The sequence below is a fragment of the Dermacentor andersoni genome, chromosome 3 (assembly GCF_023375885.2).
Source record: "Dermacentor andersoni chromosome 3, qqDerAnde1_hic_scaffold, whole genome shotgun sequence".
Taxonomy (NCBI): Eukaryota; Metazoa; Arthropoda; class Arachnida; order Ixodida; family Ixodidae; genus Dermacentor; species Dermacentor andersoni.
This window is the reverse complement of record NC_092816.1, coordinates 45,146,964-45,160,952: the sequence shown is the minus strand read 5'-3', so window position 1 is coordinate 45,160,952 and position 13,989 is coordinate 45,146,964. Positions and strand designations below refer to the sequence as shown.

At 48.1% G+C, this 13,989-nt stretch overlaps 1 long non-coding RNA gene across 1 annotated transcript; it reads right to left on the bottom strand.

The window, feature by feature from the left end:
- Positions 1–309: 309 nt before the first annotated feature.
- LOC129381341 (uncharacterized) lies at positions 310–2,172 on the bottom strand. The gene is made up of 2 exons (XR_008609541.1): positions 1,513–2,172; positions 310–440 (listed from the first exon to the last, which is right to left on the bottom strand). It is a non-coding gene; the product is annotated as an uncharacterized lncRNA (long non-coding RNA).
- Positions 2,173–13,989: the final 11,817 nt, after the last annotated feature.

Below are 13,989 nucleotides of genomic sequence, written 5' to 3'. Positions count from 1 at the left end.
AGGGCAGAGCGTCGAGAGAACGCGCAGGGGAGGAGGACGGGGGCAATCTTGGAAGGATGGCGCTGCTTTTGTTTTTCATTGGGGTTTTATGTCCGAATTAGAGAGGCGCGCGCGTTTTGAGCGCTAGCTGAAGCGCATAACGCCGGCTACGTTGATTGCCGCGGCATTTTTGCTCCTTCTGCTGCTCACCCGCGCGCGGTCTTGTTGCTTAATCGTTTTATTATTACATAAAAATTATTCCGAACGATCTTTACAAGCCTCCATCGAATATGTACCGCGCGCGGTTTCATAAAGAAGACGCCAGACGCCTTCTGAAATGTGGAAATGTTTATTGTACTCTATATAAATGCTCCTTCCGGGCTTTTTGTGCATGCATCCAACGTTGTGACACCAGGTAAGCAGCAGTAGTTCACGTACGGAGCTCCACCGGACGGCGTCAGCTGAAAAAATGTAATTACAAGCATTAGTCATTTCGGTATTAACACCTTGCAGGAATAATGCGTATAGAGAAGAAACGTGTGAAAGTGGTGAATGGGCACAATTACAAACAAGTTCAATTCGTTTTTATAAATACACGGCGTAGAAAATACCCGACTCATCACAAACAACGCCGTACCATATCACGAAAACATCCGATTTCCAAGCATTCCCCCGTTCCCGGGACTTACTTCCTGCACTTTAAGAGCACAAATAAACGGGCGACTGCGCGTTTCCAAAAGAACTTGACTGCGACCGACGCGCTATACGCTACGTATACACAGAAGTGGCCACAACACAGGCCCTCAAACAGACTATGCTGGACGCTCGCAGATTTCCTTCTACTAGCACTCAAGACAAATGCTTGTGTCCAACGCCTGTTTTCAGTCGTTCAGAAGACTTAATTTTCTAGTCACGAATTCCTGGTGGCTGAGCTCCTCGGCGTTATCTTTTACGCGTTCTGCCGGCGCAAGCAACGTCCTCCCCTGTAATCACTCTTGGCAATAGCTCGTCGCGTTTTCGACAAGCGTGAGCACCGAAAGAAGGTATATGTTGTTGCGGGGCTATAAAAGGTGTCACAAATGTATCCACAGTACACGCCAAACTAACTTTGTCACCACGGTCGAGCTGCTTTTCGCTGCGTCACGGCAGGCGCGGTGAGTGTGCCTCAAGATTATGTCAAAATGTAACGGAAGTTATTTACAGTCATGTTGGGGGCCAGAAAAAGCGTCACGAACTTGTCCCAGTAAGATTCAGTACACGCGAAAAAAACTGCATCAGACGGCTCGGCTGCTTTTCGCTAACGGCGCCACAACACCAGGCGCGGTGAGTGCGTTCAAGAACTACCGAAATTAGTAACGGTAACGTGGGATCCACGGAAAGCATCGCAAACAACTCCCACTACAGGAGTCATCAAGTCAAATTAGCTGCGCTAGGACCGCAGTTTTTCGCTAACTGCGTCACAATTCTGTAGGTTCCGTGCCGTAAGCCTAATTGCTTGAAATGCGTCGCAGACTGTCAAACAAAATTTCTCACCTTGCCGTAGTTCAATATTGCAGCGCTGCCGTGTAGAGGTGCAGAAGGAACGCGAGAATACGCCTGGAGCCGAAAATGTCAGGCTAACTCCAAAGAAAAAAAAGAAAGGAGAACAGTCAGAGGGGTCGCCGAACAGGTCAACGTTCACACGTGCAGCCGTGGTATAGTGCCTAGAATACATATAGCCGTGGCCTCGCTCCCTTCCGCGGCGTGTCTGACGCATGCACCTGACTCGTCATTGGCCTGTCGCTAGGTGACGCAGCAAAAGTAAGTCGCAAAGTATAACTTCATTTATACGCACATAAGTTTTTCAGTTTTAGCCGGGAAATATATATAAAAAAAGAATAAAACAGTGTCTCTCTACTTCCTTTCAAATTCTTTTGTTTTTTTTTCGACGCTCGCGTCGACGGTCGACATTATTACTAGCGTGATTAAATTATGGGGTTTTACGTGCCAAAACCACTTTCTGAGAGGCACAAGGGTTGCAATGTGGGCTTGTTGGTAATGCATCTTCAAGGGGAGTATGGTAGCGCGATTCAAAGACGGGACAAGAGAAGACACAAAGGGACACACACAGCGCTAACTTCCAACACTGTTTATTGTCGAAAACCAGGTCGTACATATACACTCAGACCACATGAGTCACAGGCACGTGAACAGATTAACAATCAGAGCGATACATTTTGTGATATGCTAAGCCATGCCCAAAAATGCCAGTTCTTTTTCAGAGAGAGCCAATGATGGTTTGCTGATACATGAATCCCCTAGGGCATCAATCTGCTCGACAAAAATAAAGTCGACAAACTTGTATCAGATGGGTTTCTCTCCCTTCATTGTAAGCAACATAAGTGCTCCCCTCTCTTCGAATCAACAATCATTACCGGTAGAAACAAGTGCGAACTCACTAGACTTATAATAGAAGCCGAGCAGATTGATGCCCTAGGGGATTCATGTATCAGCAAACCATCATTGGCTCTCTCTGAAAAAGAACCGGCATTTTTGCGCATGGCTTAGCATATCACAAAATGTATCGCTCTGATTGTTAATCTGTTCACGTGCCTGTGACTCATGTGGTCTGAGTGTATAGACCGTTTCATCGGGCGAGGAGGATAGGGCGCGCGGAGAGCCTTTCCTCCTCTCTGGCTTGGGCGATCCGGCGCGGCGCTGCTTCAAAGTATTGCTGTCGCGTGCTGCGGAACGATTTTGGAATGTTTTAGATCGTACTTTGTGAAATTTACGCCATGTCCGTTCATATAAGGTCGTCAGGGAAGCCTTTCGGTGCGTCGGTAACTACAGTAGGCGGAAATATCTCTTGGGGGCGCAAAAATGTGACGCGTTTTACCAGCCGCGGTGTACGCACATTATCAGTCGCGGTGTGTGTATGTGTTGTGAACTATTTTGCTTATATCGGTTTTAATTCAACATAGAAAACCGGTGTCTCTGTATTAACAGCATGAAATCGTAAATCTGCTCATTATCGAATCGCTTGGCGTAGGGAGTAAAACATAAAGCATAAGAGCGCATGCTCGTGCACGGCCAACCTAAGGCAACCACGAAACATCAAAGCGGCCGGCGCTATCAAATATTTGTGATGCACTGGCATCGTTCTCGCGCATTTCAAGTCTAGTAGTCTTCAAATTACCATATGTCTACGCTAGCATTCTGCATGAGGCCGATGGCGCTGCTCAACACAGCGATCACTGCGGTTGGTGAACCAGCACGATATATATGTAAGCTGCGCGCTTCGGCATTGCCTTTTTGGCCTGCATACAGCTATAACATATGAGAGGGATCGCATAAAAAGAATGCGATGCCTATTTCTGAGGACGAAATTTCCGTAATACGTGTGAGTTCGTCGTAGAGAACGGAACGAACACAACCGAAAAAATAATTCCGTTATCATCATCTTTCTCGAAAAAGCAAGAGAACACCGGCTAACGCCGCAATAGGACCTCGCATAGTCACGCCGCACAACGTTTATAAATATATAACCGCTGATGCCGTGTGCTTGGACCATGCGGTATATAGAACAAAGATATATATGTAATCCAGCACCTACCACTGCTTAGGACGCTCGCGCAGTTCGTAAACAGTCCATTTGCTGGACAAGCTTAATTCAGACTGTAAGGTATGCTGCTATTACTTGCCAAAACTATTTTATTCAGGGGCGGAAACCTCATCCATCGAACCAAGTAGCCACGCAATGTAACCTGCAGCGAACAGTTTGAACGCTTGTCAAAGTATAACATCACAGCTCCTATCGTAGCAGAACGGTACCCACGTTGTTACGATCGTCGCGTATGTTTAATGGCTCCTAAACCGCAGCTTATAAATAGAGGATAATACTGCAATAAGGTCACATTAATGATTGGAACATTCAGAAATACACAATTGATCTCCGAGGTTGATTGTAGGCTCAAATATGCGCGCACACATCGCGCTGCGTGTTCCGTCCACCTCAACGCCAGCAGAAATTCCGGCCATGACGCCTTAAACCACTTCAGCACGTCTCACAGAACCGTTTACCACGTAGAATATGCGCGCCATACTAAACAAACCGCACGACCGCGAAAACAAGCGCCAGAACCTGCCGCCGAGCGTATACCTGCCATGCAAAAGACCGCTTTCACCCAAGCCAGTATGGCGCTGCTCATAGGCGGCGCCACTGTGTTCACAATATGGCGGCGCCTACGAAAAAATGGTCTATAAGTACGACCTGGTTTTCGACAATAAACAGTGTTGGAAGTTAGCGCTGTGTGTGTCCCTTTGTGTCTTCTCTTGTCCCGTCTTTGAATCGCGCTACCATACTCCCCCTGAGAGGCACGCCGTAGTGGAGAACTCCGGAAATTTCGACCACCTGGGGTTCTTTAAAGTGCACCTAAATCTAAGTACGCGGCTGTTTTCCCATTTCGCCCCCATCGAAATGCGGCCGTCGTGGCCGGGATTCGATCCCGCGACTTCGTGCTCAGCAGCCCAACACCATAGCCGCTGAGCAACCATGGCGGGTAATACCAGCGTGACGTATTTCCTGTTGGCGGTTTTCGCCGAGTGTACCCTCTCGTTGAAATCCTTTCTCAATGACGGCACATCAAAATTCACCGTAGGCGTCGAAGTACCGAGTTATAACAAAATCATTTTTTGAACAGCTCTGACAGTACACGCGACAGTGGTTGCTTGTGTACTGTCAGATGCTCATATGCTGCGGCCAAAAACTTACGGCACGAAGCGAAACATTGTGCGCGGACATGCATGCAGACGCGCAATCGGTCACTACAAACCCCTGCGATCGCTGCATTGAGGCTTCATTCACTCCGCCCCAGCAGCGAAAATATACTGAGTAGTGGTGTGAAAAGTTAGCGATGTTCTAACGCACCTCTGATTTAGATGCAAAGGACGTGGATTGAAGTGGCCACTGTCGCCGCCGTACCCAGGCAAGAGCATACAACGACCACAAGCGTGTTGCTTCTTACAGCTTGGCGAGTGTAGGTGTTCAGCTTGCGTGAGTCACTTTATGGGCTCTGATTGGGTTCAGTTTACCAGTTACGGCCACTTGAGCCTCCGCTGCATGAGCCGGCAGGGCGGTTGCCGCTTCGGCCGTTGTGTAAGCAGAGAAAAGCGATGCCGTTCGCAGTGGCGGGTCGCGGCCGCTCTCTGTGAATCAGAGGTGCTGACGCCACACGTGATGTACCATATTCGACAACAGATGGCGCCACTCCGATTTTCTCGATTTTCTGTTTTCGTCATTTTCTCGCGTAAAAAGGCCGCGTTTCCATTACGACTGAACAATTCGTTATTACAGAAGCACAATCTTTCAATCACCCGCCGTGGTTGCTCAGTGGCTTTGGGGTTGGGCTGCTGAGCACGAGGTCGCGCGATGGAATCCCGGCCACGGCGATCGCGATGGGGGCGAAATGCGAAAACACCCGTGTACTTAGATTTAGGTGCACGTTAAAGAACCCCAGGTGGTCGAAATTTCCGGAGTCCCTCACTACGGCGTGCCTCATAATCAGAAAGTGGTTTTGGCACTTAAAACCCCGTAATTTAATTTTTTTTTATCTTTCAATCGATAGCTGGACTTCGTATATGCCTTTGCTGTCCCTTTAAAGCCAGTCTGGATAATCACCAGATTGGCCTTACGGCGGGGAAAGCTCCATTAGCTTGGTACTTTTGCTAACATTGTTCACGAATATTGATCAAGATTCTTTGGCAAAGAATAGGTCTATAGCTCATTTGGGGGGAAATTCTCGAAGAAGAAAAGAAACGATCGACCTATATTCTAATCAGTACGGTACGCCCAGTCGGCTTTAGACGAGTTATAAACAGACGACGAAGCGTATATTTTTTAGCACATGCTTACTGAGTTATTATTATTACTGCAAAGCGGCTCAAAAAAATCAACAAGGTGATGGGGATGGGGGAGAGAGAGAGAGAGAGAGAGAGAGATATGTCGGGTCAACTAAGTCAAACACCTCCCGCTGTCGCCCAGGGGCGGCGACGCTCATCACAAGGTCACAGACTCCATCCGCAGCCCCGGCGGCTACATTTCTCTGCGTGTATGCGGCATGCAAAAACACTCGCGCGTACTACTTAGAGTGCGGTGCAGGCTAGGAAAAAAAATACGATGGTTCAAATTCAGTCGGTAGACCTCCACGCCACGGTGTCCCCCCGCCAAGCCCCCCCCCGCTCTATCGGCTTCGGGACGTTAAACTTTATCGATCAGCTAATTAAGCAAGTCCAACGCTTTCCCCAAAGACGCACTTGCCTTGTCGCGAGAGGAGCTCCGTGCAGAAGTGTCCCGACTCGTCTGCTCGCTTGGCGACGTCGAGTTGCGTACTGCAGCCCGCGAGTCTCCGATAAGAAGAGCTCGCGTACAAGCTCACGGTTTATGCACACCAGGCGAGCAGCGCGAAGCAGCTTATCGTGGTCGGGGATCCCCCTCCCCGAGAGAAGCCTGGAGATTTTATCGCATAGCAATCTGCGCTTCAACATGACGAGCGACGAAACACCGGCGAAAGCGAGATATCGGCAGATAGCGAATAACTGCGCTGCCCTGCCACCGAAGAAGCAGTGAGTGAGGGCTTTATTACACGTCTGTTGAGGCTGGCCCAGCCATGGAGGAAGAACAGAACGTGTGCGCCTGGATTACCTGGCGGGGGTGGCCTGCTTGAGAGCCCCTTATCAAGGGCTTAGTTCATGGCTAAAGTATTCTGCGGGTGAAGGTGCGAGGACAATTTCGGCTGCTCTGTGTGTGCGTGTTTTTTTTTTTTTTTTTTCGTTTTTGACATATTGAACTACATATACGGCGGTAACAAGTGTTTCCAGTTTTGTTTAAGTGAAGTTTCTTTGTATGCTGCCCTGGGTGCTGGGGTCTGCGTAGCCATGAAAGTACGTTTCTCGCCTAGTACAACACGGAGCGGTGGCAAGGACTGTGAATCTGTTTGTATGTACTTCTGCGAATCGGTTATATCTACGGAATTGCTGGGTAAACAACTAAGGGTACCTAAATATTGTCACTGCAACGATTATCAGCCTTCAGGAGCGTAGTTCTTCTACTAAACCGAAGCTTTCTTGACCTATCTCCTCGGCGTGTGGCATGGCTGCTCGGTCCGGAGTTCCCTCCGAGCAAACGGGGCCGATCCCGCAGACAGCGTAACGGTAAACAGCATCGATCCCGGAGGCTGTGTAGTCCGCGGTTGCGTGGGTCATGTGGGTAGGAGTGAGCATGCAAGAACCCGTTTTGCGGCATTGTACGCGTGCCATTTGCATCTACGTCACGGGACTGAAGCGTGCTCTCGAGGCCAAGAGGAAGCGGCCAGGCGCGTAAACGTTTGCTGCAAAACGCGGTTCAGAACAGACAACTTTGGATTTGCGTTGAGTCGAACGACCGACGAAAATTCCGCAAAGGGAGAACGGGAGCTCATCCGTGCTCCATAATTGGAAATAAATTCAAATTACGTGCAGCACGCGACCTTTTGCGTGGTATTTATTTTGAACGTTTAAAGAGAGAGAGAGAGAGAGAGAGAGAGAGAGAGAGAGAGAATTAGTGTGTTAAATGGTATGTGGAGAGGCTAGCTCCCCTCCACACAACTATGTGTGAGTGGCTAGAGCACAGCGGCGGACATCTCTACCTAACAAATCTCTACGTCTCACCTACGACGGTTGCATCACCCTCCTAAGCAAGCAAACAAGCGACAGGGACGTTTTTTGCCTTACAACGAAGTGACTTGGATTCGCCACCAAAGCGTAAAACAATGAAACGGGCATCATAACAAAGTGCGTGTCCTGTGGGAATGCCAATCGCCTCCCATCCTCTTTCCTTGGACCGCCCTTACTACCCTCCAAGACCCAAATCATCCTATGATTTCGCTATAGCAGAGGAGTTGAATCAGGCCACGTAAACTGAAGATTAACGATACATATACTGCCTTACTCGCGATCAACTTTCTGTGGCTACGGGCGTGCGGCTGCTGCACATGCGTTACCACGCGAATTAGTCAGCCAACGTTCGACCGTGGTTTTGGTTGTTCGGAACAGACGCTTATTTGACGCGGCTTCCACCTGAGACGATTTCGCGTTTGCCCACACACGGAAAGGAAATGTCGCAAAATAAGTAAACTTTTGTACTCAGTGCTGCGTTCTGCCTAATTTAACTGCTACCAGTAAGTTGCTTACGTTGTCTCTTGCCCGGCCTAAACTTCCGTGGATCAAAACGCGGGAAGCGCTCTCACTTGTGCGAGCTTTGCCTCCGTAGCTTTCCCTTCATGCGATGGGTCAGCTGACGCGCGCGACCAGCGATCCTCCGGACTGCTGTTTCTCGGAAGTTTAGAGGGCGCGCCGCGTTGGGCTACCGAAACCACGAAGTGGCCTCACTGGCACGCTCCGCTCCATCGGCACTGCCAGAGGCGCCGTGTACTAGAATATAAGATTCTAGCACACTGCACCAGACTCCATGGGGGCAGGGTTCTCCCTTCCGCCGCTGGCGTGAGCGTTGCGCGCAGGCATTAGCGTTTCCGCTAATGCCACCACACACACACACACACATATGCGGGAAAAGGCTCGCATGGGCGATCGAAAAGTTTCGCCCTTACCTATATGGTCACCACTTTACAGCTGTCGCAGAGAATAGCCCGTTGGTGTGGCGACAATCCACGAAAGTTGTCATGAGTGGCCCGTGAATTGGCCAAAGTATACGCGTCTACTTTTGTCCATGGTCGCGGTTTCCCGGTATCAAGACACCGACTTACTCTCTCGCATTCCTGGTTCGCTTGCCCTCGGCAGATGATTTGAAGGGCGCAAAATTAAGGGATTCCGAACTCACCGGCATTATGCGTATGCTTTCGACGGTCTAGCGGCCAGCCTCCTGTATGGCTATAACTGTAGTGCTGCACGCTCTTCAAACTTCAAACACTGTAATCTATGATGACTCTCCCACCACTGGGCATCTGCCGTGCATGAGCGGACGAACGGTGTCGGTGGCATAACGTGTGCCACGACGTAAAACAGCACGTGACTTTCTAAATCAACTTGACACAATCGAAATGTACCTGCGTGCGCTCCAAGAGCTCAATAGTGAGGCATTGCACCTCCGAACACCCCTTTTGATGTTATATGGACCACGTTACACGGTTTTCGACAACTTCTTCCTCGAACGAGTTGGCCGTTGACGAACTTCAAATGGCTGAAAGCTAAAGAGTCCCTGGCACATCTGCCCAGCGTATTCTTGTATTCCTGCAGCGGCAGCTGGCGCTACGTCAGAGGACATTTCGCCATGTGGTTACCGATCGTACGTGGCAGCAGTTTTGCATGAAATGAGTTTCCGCGCGCCCTACTTTTCTCCGGTACAGAGCGTACGACTACATTGGTGAATCCCCCGCTAGCAACAGACTGATCGAGCGAGTCAAATTATAAAACTGGTACAGCGCAACATAGAAAGGAAGAAACAAGCCGAGCAGGCCAGATAAAGGAACAGAGCGATCTGTTCCTTTATCTGGCCTACTCGGCTTGTTTCTTCCTTTCTGTGTTGCGCCGTACCAGTTTTAGAATGCAATACCAACTCGGCCAATCCTCAACCCTAGTAAGAGTCAAATTATGTTATAATGCAAGGTAAATACGATGGACCAAACTCATCTGAATCCCAGATCGTCTGCACTTCTCCGAACAGGCCAGCGAGCTAGCCCGGCATTCCTAAACGAAAACGCTTCTTTCATTCACATATTCATTTCTTCATTCATTCATTCTCCAAGAAGAAAGAAAAGAAAGTGGTTCAACGTACCACTACGAATTTAGCCATTTGTCACATGCCCGCTAATATCCGCCTCCACGTCCACCTGAAGCGGCGGAACTGCGCTTATACTGCCAATGGATGCTTTCAAAAACTAAATCATGTTGGCATAATAAAGCAAAAAACTCCAATACACAATAAACCAAGTGGCACGCGCGACAACGACTTCATCACCTGCTTGTTCGGCGCCGCAGTGCCCCGTCCGTCTGCGTCCGCGGTGCGGCATCCTGCAGCTGAGGAGGGAGGCAAGTGAAGCAACGGGGTGGCGCTCGTCTTATCAATTCGCGAATGATCTCCCTTTCTTCGCACAGGCTCGAACTACTCGTCACCGAACGTCTCCTCGTTCGCAGATCCATGTCGAGTATATACCGTCCCGTAGCTCGTATCCACGATCCTTCCTTGAGCCTGTCGCTATATACCTGCCGACGCTCCGTCTATTGCCTCGTGGAGAGTGCTTCGATGCAAATATGTAGGCGCGCAATCAGAGCGGCCGGTGAGACGTATTCGTCTGTGTATGTGTGTGTGTGCCGTGCGCGCGAAACGCGATCGCGCTGCTTCTGCCGCGCCGGATTCCGATTGCTCGGCAAACCGCGGGCGGACGAAGAAAGCAACGCGACCGTGCCAGCGGCCCGGCCCGCCTTCAGTTTTCCCATCGTGCGAGTGGGGCTTCCTTGCAGTCTCTCCTCCTGTGCTCGCTCCCTCTCGGCCTTAGCGCTCGAGCGCACCATTGCACTTCAACGCTACCCCCCACCGCCCCCACCTTTTAATTTTTCCACTGTACACTTTGTTGCGTAACGTGAAAGATGCAACGTATAAATCTTACTTATCCTTCTTTTTTTTTTTTTTTCAGAACCTGATTTTATTTTCTAGAGGGGAAGGAAGCGCCGGCGACCTGAATCTGCATGACGTAATTACTTACCGTTATGCAAAGACGAACACAGAGCTTGAGATATAAACGACGACGTTTCTTGCTCTGTGATCGTCTCCGCAGTGGTAAATTTGTCAACTAGTGACTGTACCAGTGCGGGCTTTTTCGTACGCCATCTTGGAATATACTTGTCTGGCGAAAACAAGACAGGGAGACGAGACATGAAAGCACATGAACGTGAGTGAGTGAGTGAGTGAGTGAGTGAGTGAGTGAGTGAGTGAGTGAGTGAGTGAGTGAGTGAGTGAGTGAGTGAGTGAGTGAGTGAGTGAGTGAGTGAGTGAGTGAGTGAGTGAGTGAGTGAGTGAGTGAGTGAGTGAGTGAGTGAGTGAGTGAGTGAGTGAGTGAGTGAGTCAGTGAGTCAGTGAGCGAGCTTTTATTGGGTCCAGCAAAACACGATAAAACTAATCCCACGACGAGACTGACAGATCTGTGTTTAGAAAAAGTTTATTTCAACAAAAGACGATACGAACACTGAGTCACAATGACGGGCAATTTCACAAGGACGATATCATCTACAAAGTACGAAGCAAAGAAGAATCCGAGTCCACACTCAATAACATATAACCACGTAGACCCACGGAAACGCACAGTTACACACGAACTAATTGTCACATTACCCAAAATGATGTTCAATGTACACAGTGTACACAATGCTTTAGCCTGCCGGCCAGATCGCGGGCGTGCTGGACGGCCACATGAACATGAACACACAGAGAGTTGGCTATACATAGGCACAAGACCTCGTATGTATGTTTATGGGCTAACTCTAATACCATATTATTGTTCAGAACGCTATGCTAGCATTCCAAGATGGTTAGCTTTTCTTTCTTTTTACAAATACCAATTGAGCCAAAGGAAGTTCTGCTGAAGTGGCGTGGATATGGGTTGCTGCTTCTGAGTTTTGCGCGGAAACGTTCGGATTCCGCCAAACTATGGCAACTGTACCTGCAGCTACCGAATGGACGATAATATGCAGCCTGTTTGGATTCACGAAAATGGCTGTGCGGATGCGCTCTATGTTGCCCGACCGTGTTAGTTTGACGTCAGTGAGCACACATCGAAATATTGTTCGTGCAACAGCCCTAGGTGGAGGCGCCGATGAATGTGAAGTATCATCATCGCCATCAGCCTATGTTATGTTCACTGCAGGACGAAGGCCTCTCAATACGATCTCCAATTACCCCTGTCCTGCGGCAACCGATACCAGCTGGCGCCTGCGAATTCAGTGGAGTCCTGGAATGAGGACACCACGCACTCGACCTCAAGAGTAACCACCTCGATGGTTCGAATAAATGTTACTCTCTCTCTCTCTCTCTCTCTCTCTCTCTCTCTCTCTCTCTCTATCTCTATCTCTATCTCTCTCTTAATTTCAACACCTCACCTAGCCTTCTGCCGTCCTCGACTGCGCTTCCCTTCTCTTGGCACCCATCCTGTAACCCTAGTGGTCCACCGGTTATCTAACCTACGCATTACATGGCCTGTCCAGTTTTTTTCTCTTAATGTCAATTAGAATATCGGCTATCCCCGTTTGCTCTCCCATCCGCACCATACTCTTCCTGTCTCTTAACGTTACGCCTAACATTACTAGTTATATCACTCTATGCACGGTTCGTAGCTTGTTCTCAAGCTTAATTCTTTGTCAGTATCCAAGTTTCTGCCGCATATGTTAGCAGTGGTAAAATGCACTGATTGTACACTTTCCTTTTCAATGAAAATGGTAAACTGTCCAGTCAGGGTCTGACAATGTCTGCCGTATGCGCTCCAAACCATTTTTATTCTTCTGTAAATTTCCTCCTCATCATCAGCGTCCCCTGTGAGTAATTAACCTAGGTAAACGTACTCCTTTGCAGACTCTACAGGCTGATTGGCGATCTGAACCTTTGTGCCCTTTCCAGGCTATTGATCATTATCTTTGTCTTTTGCATATCCTGTTAAACATCGGAAGTTTACTTGATTCGAAGCCTATTGAACGCATAGTGTATCCATTTGGCTCGAACAAACTCTGTTATGTTTGAACTTCGTTCTTCGCTTCGTCTATGTCACTACAGAAGTGAGGAGACCTTTTACGACTAAAACAGCGTTACAACAATAACTTCAGAAACTCCACTTGTAAGATAGCACGTAAGCGCTCTTTCAAATCACTGATATATATATATATATATATATATATATATATATATATATATATATATATATATATATATATATATATATATATATATATAGAGAGAGAGAGAGAGAGAGAGAGAGAGAGAGAGAAACGAGAAGAAAGGCAACCTAGGAGCTCTATATTTATTGGACAGCTCATAAGAAGCCACCATACAGTGACACGAAGCACAGCATAGGGGAAATTATTTGCACTTCCTGATTGAATTAACGAAATCATAAATAAATGAAGGTTGATGAAAAAACAACTGGCCGCAGGTGGGACACACGGGCAACTGAGAGAGGCGCCCTGCATGTTCTTCTTCTTTCTGCTTTTTGTATTACTTTACGATATTGTTTTGTTATTTTTACTGGGGAAAAATGATTGTTCAATTTGTCTTCGTTTGATGAGGACACCGCAAAATGGCTTGCTTGTTTGTAGAGCGTGTAAAAGCACGCATCACGAGTTCATTTTCTCACGGCACTCACCCCCTGACCCACAGACATCCGGATGGGTTAAATACCTGAAGATTACAAATTATGAGGGAAATGACCCCGCAGTTCACCATGAATAATCCCGTTACCAACGAGTAAGTTCTTTACGCTCAAATTTTCTTTTTTGTTCTTCTTTTTTTTTTTTGGTACGCATTCTACTCCGTTTGATCAGGACACCACAAGATGGCTTGCGTGGTCGTGGATCATGTAAAAAAAGGCACACGTAATGGCACGCGTGATATATATATATATATATATATATATATATATATATATATATATATATATATATGTATATATTGTTCAAGAGCTACCAAGAGTGTGCCAGATTTGACATCCCACTCGTTTAGGCATCGTTGCTCCTCTTGTCAATATTGTTGCACGATGTCTCGATGACGCTTTTAGTAAACATCTTATCCACTTCTCTTTGTGTCACTTGTTGTTCATCATGTGACGCCTGGTATGGCCGGAGGCGTATCGGATTGGCGTCGCCAGTGTAAATACAATGGGTGACCACCGATGTCAGGACTAAAGGGCGGCCGTCAAGATAAAAAAATGGCGCGGTAAGTTTCCGAGAGACAGCGGAGGTCAGCAGCTTGTGCCGGAAGAACATCCGGTGCAATAACCT